General features: G+C 35.8%; 1 pseudogene across 1 annotated transcript; it reads right to left on the reverse strand.

Moving 5' to 3' along the window:
- Nucleotides 1-12,818: 12,818 nt before the first annotated feature.
- LOC308416912 (exosome complex component RRP4-like) lies at nt 12,819-13,739 on the reverse strand (annotated as a pseudogene). The gene has a single exon. The product of its transcript is annotated as an exosome complex component RRP4-like (transcript).
- Between the last annotated feature and the right edge of the window lie 2,277 nt (nt 13,740-16,016).

A 16,016-nucleotide genomic window follows, 5' to 3' on the forward strand; every position in this document is an offset into this window, starting at 1 on the left:
GCATCTGCTGTCATCTGAGTTTTTTATCATAGCCAATATGACTGGTGTGAAGTAGATTCTCAGGGGTTTTTTTTTTTTTTAATTTGCTTTTCCCCAGTGACTAAGGATGTTGAACATTTCTTTACGTGCTCCTCGGCCATTTCATATTTCTCAGTTGAGAATTATTTATTTAGATCTGTACCAAATTTTAAATATATTTTAAAAACTTCTTGAATTCTTGTATATATTGAATATTAACTCTCTATCAGATGTAATAATGGTAATGATATTTTCTCATTCTGTTTGTTACCATTTTATCCTAATGACAGCATCCCTTGCTTCCAGAAGGTTTGCAATTTTATAAGGTCTTATTTGTTGATTATTGATCTTGGAACATAAACCAATGGTATACTGTTCAAAAAAATTTCCTCTGTGCCTAGGTGTTCTAACCTCTTCCCCACTTTCTCTTCAATTAGTTTCAGTGTATGTAGTTCTATGTGGAGTTCTTTGATCCACATAAACTTGAGCATTTTGCAAGGAGATTAAAATGGACAATTTGAATTCTTCTAAATGCTGACTGTCAGTTGAACCAGCACAATTTGTTGAAAATGCTGCCTTTTTTCCCCATTGGATGGTTTGGCTCCTTTGTCAAAGATCAAGTGACCATAGGTCTGTGGGTTCATTTCTGCATCTTCACTTTATTTTCATTGATCTACATGCCTGTCTCTGTACCAACACCATGTAGCTTTTTTTCCTTCACAATCAACTGTTATACAGCCTGAGGTCAGGGATGGTGATTCCCCAGAAGTTCTTTAATTGTTGAATATAGTTTTCTCTAACCTGCGGTTTCTTTTCTTTTCTTTCTTTCTTTTTTTTTTTTTTTTTTTTTTTTTTTGGTTCTTCCAAATGTTTTTTCAAATAGCTGTTTCTAACTCTATGAAGAATTGAGTTGGAATTTAGGTGGTGATTGCACCAAATCTGTAGATTGCTTTCTGCAAGATGGCTATTTTTACTATATTAACCCTGCCTATTAATGAGCATGGGAGCACTTCCCATCTGAGATCTTCTTCAATTTTTTCTTCAGAGACTTAAAGTTTTGTCATATGGATTTTTCACTGGTTTGGTTAGGGTCAAAACAAGGTATTTTATATTGTGTGTGACCATTGTGAAGGGTGTCTTTTCTGTAATATCTTTCTGAGCCTGTTTATCTTTTGAGTAGAGAAAGGCTACTGATTTGCTTGAGTTAATTTTATATCCAGTCACTCTGCTGAAGTTCTTTATCACCTGTAGAAGTTCTCTGGTGTTATTTTTGGGGTCATTTAAGTATACTATCATATAATCTGCAAATAGTGATATTTTGATTTCTTCTTTCTCAATTTTTATCCATTTGACATCCTTTTGTTGTCTAATTATCTTAATTAGGGCTTCCAGTATAGTAATGAATAGTTAGTGGCAGAATGGGCATCCTTGTCTTGCCCCTGATTTTAGTGGGATTACATAAATTTCTCTTCATTCAGTTTGATATTGGTTACTACTTTGCTATATTTTGCTTTTACTATGTTTATGAATGAGCCTTGAATTCCTTATTTTTCCAAGACTTTTAACATGAAGTTATGTTGAGTTATGTCAATTGTTTTCTCAGCATCTAATGATATTATCATGTTTTTTTTTTTCTTTAAACAGGGTTTATGTAGGGGATTATGTTGATGCATTTCCATATATTGAACCATCGCTTATCCCTAAGATGAAGCCTACTGGATCATGTTGAATGATCATTTATGTGCTATTGGATTCTATTTTCAAGAATTTTATTGACTATTTTTACATTGATATTGATGAGGAAAATTGGCCTGAAATTTTCTTTCTTTATCGGGTCTTTGTGTGGATTAGGTATAAGCGTAATTGTGAATTTGAACAAAAAATTAAGTAGTGCTCCTGCTGTTTCTATTTTGTGAAATTGTTTCAAGAGTATTGGTATTAGGTATTTTTTGAAGGTCTGATAGAATTCTGCACTAAACCAATTAGGTCCTGGGCTGTTTTGTGTTGGGAGACTTTCAATAACTTCTATTTCTATGGTGGTTATGGGACTATTTAGATGGTTTATCTGATCCTGTTTTAATTTTGGAATCTGGTATCTGTCTAGATTATTGCCCATTTCCTCCAGAATCTTCAGTTTTGTTGAGTATAAGCGTTTGTAGTATCATTTTTGACTGGCTAAGTGCTCATTCATTTTGTTGGTTTTCAAAAGGAACCAGATGCTTGTTTTGTTGATTCTTTATATTTTTTTTTTGTTTCTACTAGGTTGATTTTAGTTATGAGTTGGATTATTTTCTGCCATCTACTCCTCTTGGGTGTATTTGCTACCCTTTGTTCTAAATATTTCAGATGTGCTGTCAATCTTTTTGTCATATGTTCTGTCCATTTTCGTTTTGGAAAACTAATTTTTCTCTTAGCCCTGCTTTCATTGTGTGCCATAAGTTTGGGTATGTTGGGCTTCTTTATCTTGATTAAATTATAAAAGGTCTTTGATATCTTTCCTTATATGTTTCTTGACCAATTTGTCATTGTGTAGAGTACTGTTAAGCTTCCATGTGTGTGTGGGATTTCTGTTGTTTTAGAGACCAGCCTTAGTCCATGGTGATCATATAAGATGCATGGGTTTTTCTCAGTCTTCTTTAATTTGTTAAGTCCTGTTTTGTGATGATTTTTATGGTAGATTTTTTATAAGGTACCATGAGGTGTTGAGAATACAGTATATTCTTTTGTTTTAGAATGAAATGTTCTCTGAATATTTGTTAACTCCATTTGGTTCATAACTTCTTTTAGGTTTACTGTATCTCTGTTGAGTTTCTGCTTCCATGATCTGTCCATTGATGAGAGTGGGGTGGTAACGTCTCCCATTATTATTGTTTGTGGTCCAATATATGCTTTCGGCTTTAGTAAAATTTCTTTTATGGATATTTGTGCCCTTATGTGGAGGATAGTTGTTCAGAATTGAGAGTTCATCTTGGTAGATCTCTCCTTTCATGGCTATGAAGTGTCCTTTTTTATGTTATTTGTTTTGTGTTTGTGTGTGTGTGTGTGTGTGTGTGTGTGTGTGTGTGTGTGTGTGTGTGTGTAACTATTGGTTGAACATCAATTTTATTCAAGATTAGAATGGCAACTCCAGCTTGTTTCTTTGGATCATTTGCTTGGAAAATTTTGTCCAAGTCTTTTACTCTGTGGTTGTGTGTCTTTGTTACTGAGAGGAGTTTACTGGAGCAAAATGTTGTGTACTGTTTACATATCCAGTCTGTCAGTCTAAGTCTTTTTATTTGGGAAGTTGAGTCCATTGATATTAACAGACATTAAGAAATAGTAAATGTTGTTTCCTTTTATTTTTGTTGTTAGGGACAGAATTTTGTTTGAGTGGCTAACTTCTTTTGAATATGTTGCAAGCAGATTACTTTCTTGCTTTTTCTAGGGTGAGCTTTCTCTCCTTGTGTTGCAGTATTCCATATATTTTTCTTTGTAGAGCTGCATTTGTGGAAAAAAAATTGTGTAAATTTGTTTTTGTCATGGAATATTTTTGTTTCTCCAGCTATAGTATTGAGATTTTTGCTGGATATAGCAGCCTAGGTTGATATTTGAGTTCTTTTAGGGTCTGTATGTCATCTGTTCAGGATCTTGTAGCTTTCACAATCTCTGTCTAGAAGTCTGGTGTAATTCTGCTAGGTCAGTCTTAATATGTTACTTGATCTTTTTCTCTTACTGCATTAATATTCTTTCTTCGTTTTTTTGCATTTTGTGTTTTAACTGTTATGTGATAGGAAGAATTTCTTTTCTGGTCCAATTTGTTTGGATTTATTTGGGAATCATGTAAGTTCATTGGACTCTTTCTTTAGGTTATGAAAGTTTTCTTCTATAATTTTCGTTGAAGATATTTATTGTACCTTTAATTTGGAAATCTTCCCTCTCTTTTATACCTATTATTCTTAGGTTTTGTCCTATCATTGTGCTTTCTATTACTTGAATGTTTTGGATTAGAAGCTTTCTGCATGCTCAGATGTCCTTCAGTAGATGATTGGATACAAAACCTGTGGTATATTTACACAATGGAGTACTATCCAGCTAACAGAAACAATGACTTTATGAAATTCCAATGAAAATGGATGCATCTAGAGAATATCATCCTGAGTGAGATAACCCAGTCACAAAAGAACAGACATAATATGCAGTCACTGAATATTGGATACTAAACCCAGAAAGCTCTGAACATCCCTGAAACAACTCACAGGATATATGAAGCTCAAGAAAAACAAAGGTCAAAAAAAAAAAAAAATAAGAAAGCCTCAGTCCTTCTTAGGACAAAATAAATGTATATCACCCTCTCAAAGGGTGGTACACCTGGTTCTCAAATCATTAATAATCCGAGAGTTAAGATAATAGCCTTGTGGCAATTTTTGGTATTCTCAAATCATTATGCTTAATCTAAACTCAACAAGAAATCTGTTTCCATGTTACGTTCTGTCCTACATGTATTTCATGCTTATGGTAACTAGTGGGATTTCGATGCATGCTATCAAACCTATAAAAGAATTAAGTACTGAAATAAATATTCATATAATGTTATGTCAAAATGCTTTCAAAAATCTGTATATGTATCCCTCTTTTTTAAAAAATAAATTGGTAAGAAAAAAAAAAACAAAACTAAGAAAAAAAAGAAGCTTTCTGCATTTTGTATTTTCTTTGACTGTTGTGCCAATGTTTTCAATGGAATCTTCTTCCCGAGAATTTTTTTTCTCCTATCTCTTGTATTTTGTTGGTGATGCTTTCATATGTGATTCCTGATCTCTTTTCAAGGTTTTCTATCTCCAGGGTTGTGTCCCTTTGTGAGTTTTTTATTGTTTCTATTTTCATGTTTTGATCCTGGATTGTTTTGTTCAATTCCTTCACCTGTTTGGTTGTGTCCTCCTCTATTTCTTTAAGGGAGTTATTCATGTCCATCCTAATATCTCCTATCATCTTCATGAGATATAATTTTAAATTTGGATCTTTCTTTGCAGGTGTGATAGCTTATCCTATATGGCTGTGGTGGGAAAACTGGGTTCTGATGATACCAAGTTGTCTTGACTTTTGTTGCTTAGATTTTTGCACTTGCCTCTTGACATCTTGTTTTCTGTGATGTTTGTCTTGCTATTTCTCTCTGGGGTTTGTCTCTCCTGTGGGCCTGTTAGCCTGTGCTCTTCAGTGTGAGAGTGCTCCTGGGAGACCAGCACTCTCTGGGCAGGTTTTGCATCTGGAAGGCTGTAGGACAGCTTAAAGTCTGGGCACAGAAGAAGTCCAGAAGGACCCAGTCTTGTGCCACCCTGCTGCTTCCATGCCTAGTGTGCTCCTGGAGCATCTGTCCTTGGACAGTCAGTGGAGTGAAAGTGTGGTCCTACCTGTGGACTTAGGAGTGAGAGTTCTTCTGTGAGACCAGCTCTCTGCAGGTAGGTTTTGGGTCCAGGGGTTTGGGGGAAGCCCCAGCTATGGGCACCCATATGTGCTGTCTTAATTCAATTAAGAACAAGCCAATTTGTGGGTTTCGAGAGGTACAGAATAGCAGAGATATGAACACATGAGTGAATCAATGTCTACAAAAACAGTTTGGCCTAGAGCATTATATAGTGCACTGAAATCATTCAAACTAATCCTAACTAGAGATACATATCTATGGGTCTTTTAATAACATCTTAAATTTTAGTATCAAGTCAGAGAGACTTTATCAACTTGGTTAACACAAATTTGGTGGTTAATCTTAATTACCAAAGTGATAGTACTTAGGATTACCTAGGAAATGTATCTCTGGGTTTTTCTGTACAGTGCTTGATTAGTTGAAGCAGGAAGACCTCTTTTAAAAGTGGATAGTACCAGTATAAAGACCAGGCACTTGTCATATCATATTGACATCTGAGCACATTTCTCAGTTGTTGTCCATTATTGGTTGAAAAGAGAAAGCCAGCTCCACTATGGGAAGTACTTGCCCAGGAAGGTAGTATAAGGCCTGTGAATAAGACCCCACGCAGTTTTCTTCCATCATATGTATTTCAGTTTTCTGTTATACCAACATTATGTCAACAATGGATGATAACCTAAGTTGCTCTTTTGTCAAAGCTTTCTATCATAGTGACAAAAGGAAACTAGAACAATATCTTCATATCTAGTACTGAGAAACAACAAAGATCAGTAGGTATATATTTTTTTTGTTTTGGAACAACCTGGAATCTCAATAGAGATACAAGTGGGGTTTAGATTTTGCTGAAAACTTATGAACTCTTGGGTTAGTATTATACACCCAAGTTTGGTAATTCTAGTCAAGATTCTTAAAAATATGTTTGCAAATTTGTGTATGTATGTGTGTACATATGTATCTTAGTCAGGGTTTGTGTTCCAGCACATCGTGACCGAGAATAAGTTGGGGAGGAAAATGATTTATTCAGCTAACACTTTGACATTGCTGTTCATCAACAAAGAGGTCAGGATAGGAATTCAATACAGGGCAGAAACTTGAAGGCAGGGGCAGATGCAGAGACAAAGGGTGCTGCTTACTGAATTGCTTCCCCTAGCTCGTTCAGTTTTCTTTCTTATAGAACCTATGAGTACCAGCCCAGGAATGGCACCAGCCACAATGGGCCCTCCCAGCCCTCATCACTAAGTGAGAAAATGTGTTAAAGCTGGATTTCATGGAGGAATTTCCTCAAGAGAGGCTCCTTTCCTTGTGATAACTCTGTCTTGTGTCAAGTTGACATACAGGTCCGGCTACATATATGTGTGTGTGTGTGTGTGTGTGTGTTATTTATAACTTTACCTTATAAAATAGATTCTATGGCTTTTTCATACAGCATCAGTTTTGGTTAGCCCCTCTCCCAAAAGGACAGCTGCCAATAGTGCCTTAGCTAATAGTGAAACTTCATATCTATTTCAGTTCACTATGCTGTAATTTTGTCAGGTTCAAGCTTGTAGTAGATTTACCCATGCTGTTACAAACACTCATAAGTTCATATAAGAAACTATTCTGCTCTTTCCTTGAGGTAATCTGTTATCTCTGCCTTCTAATCTGAAGTGATCACTGATTCATGGAAGAAGGGGTAATTAAATGGATGTTCAATTTAGCATTACAGTGTATTCAGTTTCTCAATTTCAGTATTTTGACCAGTTTTGGGTTTCTGTGTTAATATCTACCATGAAAAGAACATTTTTATGATGTGATTTGATATATGTGTGTGTTTATGTGTGTATGTGTGTGTGTGTGTGTGTGTGTGTGTGTGTGTGTGTGTATGTGTATGTCACCAAAGGTTGGATTAGCCTGATGTCTATATAGTAAAATAATAGTGTAGGTTTTTCTTATGATATATCTAGCCAAGTTTTTGCCTCACTTGGAGCCAGATATGGATTCTTCTGAAGTGTACTTAAGTTCAATCAGATAGATGTTGATTATTCTAATGACATGTGTAACACTATTTCACCCCTAAAGTTTCTTGACATACTAATCACTGAAGCTCATTGAGTTTGAATATGAATGAATTAATAAGGATTTTCCCCCTCTGGTAAGATGTATAACTCTTTTTATGACTACAAAAAGTAGGTAGGAGAGATGATACTTCTAAGTTATTACTAATTTGATTTATCATTGTTCTATGGTTCAAACTTGTGGTATTTTTAACAACAGGATAATACCGTCGAGTTCTGGAAGAAAGCATTAAAATTGAAAAAAAAACTTAATATATTAGGTCTATGGAGTATTACTAGTCAACAACATTAAAGGAGACAATTAAATCCTTTTAATGCTATCTTTACTTTTTAGTTTTGTGATTTCTAGTAGGGACATTGTTGCCCATTATAAAATATGTACATTTAATATTTAAATTCTTTGTTTGTATGTGTTTGTGTGTGTGTGTGTGTGTGTGTGTGTGTGTGTGTGTGTGTATAAGACACTTCTATTGGATTTTTATTACTTGGTAAGGTTTTTAGAGCTATTAGCCCCATATTAATATGCATATGTTCATATCCAGTTTTATCCAAAACCATTGATTGAAGTGCTATGTTTTTTTTTTCAGTGTACATTCTAGACATCATCATCAAGTACCAGGTGGCTGTAATCACGTTAACTTAAATATCTGAGTCTCTACTTATCTAGAATATCTATTCTGTTTCATTGATCTACATGGGTTTTTTGTGTCAGCATAACAGCCTTTTTATTACTGTCTTTTTAATACAAGTTGAAATCAAGTATGTATTTCTTCTTAAGATACTATTTTTGTTATATATTTCTTTGAGTACATGTAGTCTTAGTTTTAATAATTCTTTGTGAAATCTGGTTTCAAATATTTTCTTCAGGCCAGCTCTTCATTCTGTTGCTTATTTACTTTGCTCTGAGAAAATGTCAAAGACACACCCACAGACTCAATAGATCACACTACACTTACATTAGCTAAATGTTTAATGAAGTAATGTGGTTTTGGTGATTGGAAATATGGCCTCTATACACAATAGATAATTAACCTTTGGAGGTAAAAGACATTTAGGGCACTATATTTTAGGTGAAATATGCTGAACTCATTCACAGGTGGAATTCTAAAATGTTATTTCCACAGAAATAAAGTAGTGTGGAGTGTGGAGATAGGAGAGGGTTTGGGGGATGGAAAGGGGATGAATAACAATTACTGGCACTATATCAAAAATTAAAAATATATTATAAAATAAACAAGTGAATTTAAAAATAGGCAGAGAATATGAACATAGACTTCACAATATTGGCCAAAGAAGATTTATAAAATTAAATCAGTAGAAATATTTGTGCTCTCATAAGTCAACAGGGAACAGATCATTAATTTGACAGTGAAATTTCACTACATCTCTCTTAGAATCATTAAAGTCTTAATGGCTAACAACCAAAGCTGACAGAAATGAGAAACAACTTTCATTTCCCATGGCTAAGAATTAAAATGATCAGTAGTTCCCTTTGAAGTTTGACCACTTCTTAAAAACTGAACTTACTGTCAAAGGGTACAAAGATCTTGAAATTAGATGTTTGACAATTTAGCTTGAAAATACCATAGTAGCTTTTTTCTTCTTTTATCTTTTTATTGATTCCTCATGAATTTCACATTGTTGTATATCACTAATTGAAGCATATCGCAATCCTACTCATCTTCTGTTTCTTCTTATCCATCCTTCACCCTAGCAAAACCCCGAAGATAATAAAATAAGATAGAATAAAAAGCACAAACAAACATAACAAACCCATCTTGTTATGGAAACTGTAGTTTGTCAGTGTGTTCCACAGTATACCCTTTTGTCCATATACCTTTACTTGCATATATTTGTTGCAATGATTCATTAGTCTATTTTGAGGCACTGGTTTCTGCTACACTCTCAATACTGGATCCTCACATGGGCTCCTCTCTACTAGCCTGTTGTTACCTCATGTCATCTAGATACAAAGCTACAAAATCTGCAAGATAGGCCTTTTCATTCACTCCTGCAAATCAAATATAATGGTAGGTGTTGTTGGTCAACTGAAAGCCATAGATCTGGGTCTACAGGGTTGATTAGTTAGTTAACCCACCAATTCTCCAACACACACACCACCAGGTCAAGCTCTCTAGTATTGTTCTGGTTAGTATACCCTGTGCCTTAGCTGAGAAGCTGCACGGTCAGCTTTTCCACATTCAGGGTCAGCTTACCTGTATCTTTAACACCAGGCCAATGCTAATGTGCTGCCAGGGTTATATACAGGGCTCACTCCCTGACTTGCTGCAGCTAGTGAAGGGTAGAACCAGCTCTGTCAAGCTCTCAGGACCATGTCCCACACAACCACCTCTGCCATCAGCATCAGCTCTACTGTGCTGTCCAGTTGAGTGGCAGAGTCAGTTCTCCTGAATAATGGCTGGTGATGGGCAGGGACAGCTCAGCAGTGTCTTTGTCAGCAGTCCATACCAGGGACATCTGTTTTCTTTGCAGTGGTAACATGGGCATGTGACATCAGCATAGTCCCCTGCTGCAATAGAACCATAAACCAAGACATGGCTCCCAGCAGCAGCATGAACCAGAAGTTCCCATGGCCTCAAGTGTCAGTACAGGTTGCTCAGGTCAGCATGGTACTCAGACATGATATCCAATTGCTACCCAGACCACAGGCATCCACTTGGTCTTTTATGTTAACTCAGGCCAGAAGCATCAACACAGACATCAGCTACATCAGAACCTTGGTATCAGCCTTGTAAACCTTGGGCCAGGACTTCATTATGGACACCCTATATCTGTGTTTTCCTCACTGCTGTCGAATTTCTGGTTCCACAGTTATGCATACTGTACAAATCACTTGACTTTGCTTTCTAGTCTGTTACTCCACTGCTTACTCTCTTCCATCTTTTCATCTCACTTGACCTATCTTAGTGGTATTTGTGGCAGGTGCTTGAGTGTCTTTGTTCAGGCTGATCTGGTCATTGATCTGGTGCAGGTATTTGTGTATCTTTGCAATTTTTTAAATAATCAAGCAAACAAAAACAAGCAAGATATCCTTTCATGTATGAGTCAGTATTCTATAGCAGAGTAACACAATAAAGACTTACCCAGAACTAAAAATGAATGAAGTATTAACCCAAGAAAAATTATCACAAGGGAGAATTTTAATTTGATAGTTGCATACAAGTTAAACCAGTCTTAAAGAGGACATATAGTGACTCCATATATGATATTAGGCAAACCTCAAGATAATGGCAACAGTAAAATGCTTTCGCCAGCAGTAAAAAAGAAGAGGAAAGGACAAGTAGGGGAGGAACCCCAATGTTGTTTGAGAGCTATGAAACTATCTTTGTTTTGTTTTCATGGTGGATATCAGATGTGTTTATGTAGTTCAAAACTCATTATTTAGTATAAATAACGTGGCTTTTGATATTATCCAAAGAAAGGCTTAGTTAAAATATTCACACAATAACAATCTCCAGTCATTGTCTTTTTATTTTCAGTGGTCATTACTATTAAGGGCTAGGGTATAAATTGTGAACTAGTTAAGTACAGTTCCCATTGACTTCATTCTTATTTACCAAAATTCTATCAATCACCAACCCATGGTCTTTCCTAGGTCTTATGCTCTTTTGATATTTTTGTAGCTGCCTATAGAGGACTAATCATCATTTGATTGAACCAGGCTGTGTTATTGCATACTTTCAATGTTTGACTCTTTCCTCCTGGGGTTCACTGTGCTTCTGCCCTAATAATCAGGGCCCTTTGCTACCTCAAATCTCTCTATTTGCATTATCCACAACTTGCTATAACATTTTCCCTGTTTACTTTTTCTTGAAAAACTCTGCATTCCTCTCTATGTTGGGGACTAGGGATAGAAGTCCTAGCTTTATATATCAGGCCAGAGCCATACCACTGAACAATACCTCAAGCTTTCAAGACTCAAATTTTCTAATATGGATACTTTGCAAAATAGATCTTTTCATTTTCTCTTTAAATGTGGCCTCTTTCATGGAGAATATGGGGCTGAAATTTTACCATAATTAACTATTTTAATGTGATGCCTCTGCAAATTTAGTCTTCCATGTTAACAACTTCTTTATCCTACTTACACATCATCAGCAGGTTCTGAGTACTTCATCTGCCAAACTGTTACTGCAGTCTGTATACCCTCACCTTGTTGTCATCTTTATTTTCTCCAATTCAATCTGTCAGACTTCCTGATAGGTCTCCTTACACAAACTTTGAATTTGCTCGAATAAACAGAGTCTAATTAACATGACCTGGCATTTATACATCTTTCTTAATTTTGCTGTCATAAACATTTGCAGACTTTCCTCACACTGAAGGAAGACACCAATGTGGCTCTAACAAAACAAAAATATTCATTTGTTTCTACAACATGTTCCATTTTTCTAGGTCACACATTCCCAATATACTCACATAGCCTTTTTCATCCTTACAAATGCAGTCCTGGTCATTGTATTTCTCTGAATTCTTCCCGAAACTCTTATTCCTTTGTCCATGCTCCTATGAATTTTGCTACTGCATTTGGTTATGGTACATCTTTTTAATCTCAGTGTACCCATCATTTATACAACCATGCTGAACATAATAAGGCAAATTTTCTACAAAAGCTTAGAAAATGGCTGCAATGTCTGTGCTGAAGTTCAATATTTCTCACACTTCATAATAATTTTTAAAGGAAAACTATCTTATGAAAAAAAAATACACCATGTACAGAAAACATTTTAATTCTGGAAAAAAACAAAGGACAAAACAATAGTGAAAACAACAAAAACAAGTTGGTATGATGTGGCACATTTTTTTTTTTCCAACAAAGACTGCTGGCTTCTTTTACTCACATATCTATTGAACTCTGGCTTAGCTCTACACCTTCTCTCCAACTGCACACTTGTGCATTAAAGGACACAGAGCAGAAGTGGGAAGAGACCATTGGCGATAGCACTGTCATGTCTTTATCTTTGCTTTTCTTCTTTTCTGGGCCTGGAATAGGGCTGGAAATTGAACCTGGGAACTTGCACATGTTTGAAAGTGGTCTTTTCCTGAGATATGTCCCTAGCCCACTATGTTTTCTACCAAGACAGTTTCATGGGGCATTGTGTGGTGTGATTGGAGGCGTAAATTCTTCAAGTTATTTAAAGAGAAGTCATCAGGCTGGGATATTGTGCTTGGAAAGACTTAAATCTACCCCTTGCACTGAGACACATGCACCCAAACCAACCATTTACTTTTACCCTGGGTTTGTTTTAGACTAGGAGAGATGGACCTGGCTCTGCAGTCCTGCTACAGGTGAATATCGTGTTTGTTAGATCCTCCCTGGGGTCCACTCAAGCAGACTTTTCACTCCTAAAACTTCTCCAGAGAGGTGCACAATACCATCCTTCAGTTCTTGGTCTCATCCTTTCTTCTTGTTCCAAAAACTCATTGCATGTTTCTAACATGATCTCCTCCATTACTCATGGTTTTAAGATACCATTGATGTGATGCACATGAGAGTCCCCATAGCCATACAGGATGCTGGAGTTAAGCATCAGTCTCTGAGTTACTAGCAAGACTACCCCATTCTAAAGCTAGGAGATCAACTCTTGATCACTAAGGGCTCCATGCTTCAGGTTGGTAATGAAGCCCCCAACATCCTCATCTTTGTCCTCAGGTGTCGGGTAGATCCTGATGAAACCATTGTTACTCCAAATCACTGAGGCACCACATGGAAGGTCATAGAAATGGATCTTTTGAGTTTCACCAGGGAAGGCAGTCAAGACATGGACTAAATCTCCCTAACCCAACTTTTTATGTTTTAGGCTCCTAGTGTGCCAAGAAACAGTTCTATCTGAGAACACTGCCTGGGCCTCCATACTGATGAGGTTACCTTATTAGAATAAGCCTCTCATGGACAGCTCATCCTCCACAGATCTCTTCAGCTCCTCTCCAGGCAAGTTCATGAAAGGAGCAATATGAAATTAAGCCTGGAATTGGTTTCTACCTTTCCCCTCTTCTGCTGAACATCTCTGATTCTCCTTACTACAATGTCTCTGACTTTGTATTTGGTTTTCATGGCTTTGACACAGATAACCTTATTAACATTCTCCACAGAACACACCAGAGAGCTTCTCTTCCCCAGTATATGTCTCATGGCCCCACATGAAGTCTGTGTCCATGGTGATTGTTTCCCTAGACACCAGCAATTATTTCTTAGAGTCACGACCCAAGCTCTCACTGAGAAATTTGCAAGCCTTAGTGAGCTTCATCTCCTAAAACACCTTGGCACGTATTGCACACTTTTAAAGACCTGGTTACTCTTGGTAAAACCCGAACAAGGCCCTTTGAAATTAACATCGAAGAAAACTATTTTAGAATTTTATTTATTACAATTCTATTTATATTGCTTGGTAACATCCAAAATTCCCAAAGTCTAAACCTTAAAACAAACAAGAAAGCAAACAAGCAAACTCTACCTTTAGAAGCCACAGTTATGCAACCGTCTGCAAAAGCGGGGATAAGAACAAGCAAACACACACTTTTATTGAGAAAATGAACTATTTAAACCAGAGCCATGTGTGTCCTTTATGTGGCCACATGACTCTAAGGAACAGGTCCTTGGTTCTGCTTTATACATCAGTACAGTGGAGTTTTTCCAGGCAGGCTGGATTCTGTGTCAGTATTGCCTCAGTGAAATCTAGACAACAGGCCTTCCTATTTTAAGGAACCATAAGCCCAGTGGACACGAGTCATCCAAACATCTTCCTTTTCAAAGTTTATGATGTTCAGCTTCCTCTGCCTTACTTTGAAACATTTTTTAATTTAGTGATGAAGTCTGGAAATCAATGAGATCTGTAAAAGTCATACTTCTTTATATCTCAGTTCATCCAAAGTTTCTTGAGATTTTTATATTTGACTCAACAAGAACCCTCTAATGTAATACACACTTGTAGCAGGCACTATAAAAAGCATGACCACTAGAGTATTGTTAGAAGTTAAAAACAAATTCATCCTATATTATTTTGTTAATATCTATACCTTATAACTTAATCAGTGATCCAAGAATTAGAATGGTCATTCTTGTTGATTACACATCACAATTAAATGCTTATATTAGACTCTTATAATAATCTCTAAAAGCAAAATTATGTTAAAAATCTGTTTTTGATTCCTTGTTTGTGAAATGCTTATAATAATATTATAAAATAGAACCCAGATGCGTATAATAAACATCATGGTGGTTAAAATGAGAAATTCCTCCATAGTCTCGGGTGTTGATCACTTACTTTCCAGTGAGTGGCACTCTTGTGCAGGTTGAGATGACTCAGTCTAGATGCAGAATTGGAGACACTGGAAACAAAAGCTCATCTTCAAGCTTGTTGTTCAAGACGTGAACTCTCAGATATACCACTATTTCTCTGATATTTACTACCATGCTTCTAAGCCATGACAAACTCTTGTTTCCCCTGGAAAAATACCTAAATAAGTTTATCTCTTCTGTTAATAACTTTAGGTTACTGTCTTTTGTAAAATAATGAGCAAAAACAGTTACAGAATAATGATAATTTTGAAAAGCAATTACAAGAACTTATTATCTCAGACTACAGTTCTAAAGTCATAAAAGACAGTGATTTACAGATCTGAAAAGATAAACTAATCTATAATCACTTTCAGATGTTTTGATAAAAATATACAAAAATACATTAACCCATTAGAAAGAAGTAAGAGTAGAGAAAATTGAATACAATCAACCAACATGGTTTATACAATATTTATAAACACTTGTACATAAAAACAATTAGGAAATTGCATCCTTTATCCTTTATACAGAGAGCACAAGAAGAAGACTTACTATGGACCATATCCTCTAAATATCATTACACTCCACAAGATTCAGTAATAGATGCCTCCTAAGGAACAAATAAAAAATATAACAATTGGTGCTGGTTGATTGCTAAGAGGGTAAGATACTTACTGGTCATAAAGAGGACTTCCTTTTGGTCCAGCACCACATGGTAATTCACAACTCTCTGTAGCTCTTTTCTGAGTAGATCCAATTCTCACTTCTGGAATTTGTAGACACTAAATGCATGCAATTAATTTATTTTCACAAAGGGGAAAACATTCATATACATAAAATAAAAATAAAAATAAAAATAAATAATATCTAATGCAAAAGCAACATGTCTGCCTAAATGTTGCCACACCTCCTGCCATGATGATAATGATCTAAACCTCTGCAACTATAAGTGAGCTCCAATAAAATGTTTTCCTTTATAAGAATTGTTTTGGTCCCAGTGTCTTTTTAGAGGAATAAAATACTAAGAGAAAATAAAACTTTACACAATGACATCAAAACGATGGAAAATACTTAGAAATAAACCTAAGTCTATATGCAAATGCTCATAATATGTGTGAACATTAGAAACACAATAGTAATAACAATTAAAGATCTAAATGAACCACATTTTCTGTATCCATTCTTTGGTTGAGGAATATCTGTTTGTTTGTTTGTTTGTTTCAGATTCTCGCTGTTACAGAAAAGG

The sequence above is a fragment of the Micromys minutus genome (genome assembly GCF_963924665.1).
Source record: "Micromys minutus genome assembly, chromosome: 1".
NCBI lineage: Eukaryota > Metazoa > Chordata > Mammalia > Rodentia > Muridae > Micromys > Micromys minutus.